Consider the following 2,707-nt stretch of genomic DNA (forward strand, 5'->3'; position numbering starts at 1 on the left):
GTGGATCTCTAGGATACAGTCGAAGGCAATTGTTTACTTAGGCGATTCGTGATCGCAGCTAAGTCTTCGAGCGCGACTGTAAGGTCGTACTCGGAGCGAGTTGCTACTCATGTAATTGTCAGTTGTCTTGACATCTACATGAGCCTCGATGAGGGTCTGCTACTCATGTAATTGTCAGTTGTCTTGACATCTACATGAGCCCCAATGAGGGTAGTTGCTAACCTCCGAGTGAGAAAGTTTGTACTTAGGCGATTCTGGATCGCAGCTAAGTCCCCGAGTGCGACGGTTAGTGCCCACTCGGAGAAAGTTTGTACTTAGGCGATTATGGGTCGCAGCTAAGTCTCCGAGTGCGACGGTTAGTGCACACTCGGAGAAAGTTTGTACTTAGGCGATTCTGGATCGCAGCTAAGTCTCCCAGTGCGACGGTTAGTGCACACTCGGAGAAAGTTTGTACTTAGGCGATTCTTGATCGCAGCTAAGTCCCCGAGTGCGACGTTAGTGCACACTCGGAGAAAGTTTGTACTTAGGCGATTCTGGATCGCAGCTAAGTCTCCGAGTGCGACGGTAAGTGCACACTCGGAGAAAGTTTGTACTTAGGCGATTCTTGATCGCAGCTAAGTCCCCGAGTGCGACGTTTAGTGCACACTCGGAGAAAGTTTGTACTTAGGCGATTCTGGATTGCAGCTAAGTCTTCGAGTGCGACGGTTAGTGCACACTCGAAGAAAGTTTGTACTTAGGCGATTCTTGATCGCAGCTAAGTCCCCGAGTGCGACGGTTAGTGCACACTCGGAGAAAGTTTGTACTTAGGCGATTCTTGATCGCAGCTAAGTCCCCAAGTGCGACGTTTAGTGCACACTCGCAGAAAGTTTGTACTTAGGTGATTCTGGATCGCAGCTAAGTCTCCGAGTGTGACGGTTAGTGCACACTCGGAGAAAGTTTGTACTTCAGCGATTCTTGATCGCAGCTAAGTCCCCGAGAGCGAGGTTTAGTGCACACTCGAAGAAAGATTGTACTTAGGTGATTCTGGATCGCAGCTAAGTCTCCGAGTGCGACGTTTAGTGCACACTCGGATAAAGTTTGTACTTAGACGATTATTGGTCGCAGCTAAGTCCCCGAGTGCGACGTTTAGTGCACACTCGGAGAAAGTTTGTACTTAGGCGATTGTGGATCGCAGCTAAGTCCCCGAGTGCGACGTTTAGTGCACACTCGGAGAAAGTTTGTACTTAGGCGATTCTGGATCGCAGCTAAGTCCCCGAGTGCGACGGTTAGTGCACACTCGGAGAAAGTTTGTACTTAGGCGATTCTGGATCCCAGCTAAGTCCCCGAGTGCGACGTTTAGTGCACACTCGGAGAAAGTTTGTACTTAGGCGATTGTGGATCACAGCTAAGTCCCCGAGTGCGATGTTTAGTGCACACTCGGAGAAAGTTTGTACTTAGGCGATTCTGGATCGCAGCTAAGTCCCCGAGTGCGACGGTTAGTGCACACTCGGAGAAAGTTTGTACCTAGGCGATTCTGGATCGCAGCTAAGTCCCCGAGTGCGACGGTTAGTGCACACTCGGAGAAAGTTTTTTTTTGAGACCGGAGTCTGCGAACGCGGAAGAATTTTGCATCTGCAAAAACTCAATCTGCTTTGTATTACTTCAACGATACTTGTTCTTTACATTACTTCAGTCGATGGTCACGTGTAGAAGCGCTTCAGGAGATCTCCGTTCCATGCTCTCGGCTCGTCCGTTTCCCTGTCGAGGTTGTAGAGTCGATATGCTCCGTTGTTGAGCACCTTGGAGATGATGAAGGGTCCTTCCCAGGCGGGAACCAACTTGTGAGGTCTCTGCTGATCCACTCGGAGCACCAGGTCGCCTGCTTGGAGTGTACGACTCCTGACGTGTCGCGCGTGAAAGCGCCGCAGATCTTGTTGATAAATGGTTGAGCGAGTCAGTGCCATCTCGCGCTCCTCCTCTAGAAGATCCACTCCGTCTTGCCTTGCTTGCTCTGCTTGAGCTTCGGAGAATAGTTCAACTCATGGAGCGTTGTGAAGCAAGTCACTCGGAAGGACTACCTCTGCTCCGTAAACGAGGAAGAACGGGGATCGCCCTATAGATCTATTTGGGGTTGTGCGGAGACCCCCACAGCACCGAAGGCAGCTCGGTGACCCATGCGCCGGCAGCATGTCCCACTTCTCGCAGGAGTCGAGGCTTCAAACCTTGCAAAATAAGTCCATTCACCCGCTCTGCTTGCCCGTTTGTTTGGGGATGCGCCACAGATGCAAAATCCACTCGGATACCTTGGCCTGTACAAAAACCTTTGAATCTGTCCGAGTCAAAGTTTATGCCATTGTCAGTGATTATGCTGCGCGGTACCCCGAATCTGGAGATGATGTCCCTGACAAACTTGATGGCTGTAAGGGCGTCGAGCTTCTTGATGGGCTTGGCTTCAATCCACTTTGTGAACCTGTCGACTGCCACCAACAGATGTGTGAATCCCCCTTGGCCTGTCCTGAATGCACCGACTGTATCTAATCCCCACACTGCAAACGGCCAAACAAGAGGGATTGTCTTCAACGCAGATGTTGGCTTGTGGGACTTGTTAGAGTAGAACTGACAACCTTCGCATCGGTCGACCATATCCTTTGACATTTCATTCGCATGCAACCAGAAGAAGCCAGCTTTTAATGCTTTGGCGACGATTGCCCTTGAGGAGGCGTGATGA

The sequence above is a fragment of the Hordeum vulgare genome, chromosome 5H, assembly GCF_904849725.1.
Source record: "Hordeum vulgare subsp. vulgare chromosome 5H, MorexV3_pseudomolecules_assembly, whole genome shotgun sequence".
NCBI lineage: Eukaryota > Viridiplantae > Streptophyta > Magnoliopsida > Poales > Poaceae > Hordeum > Hordeum vulgare.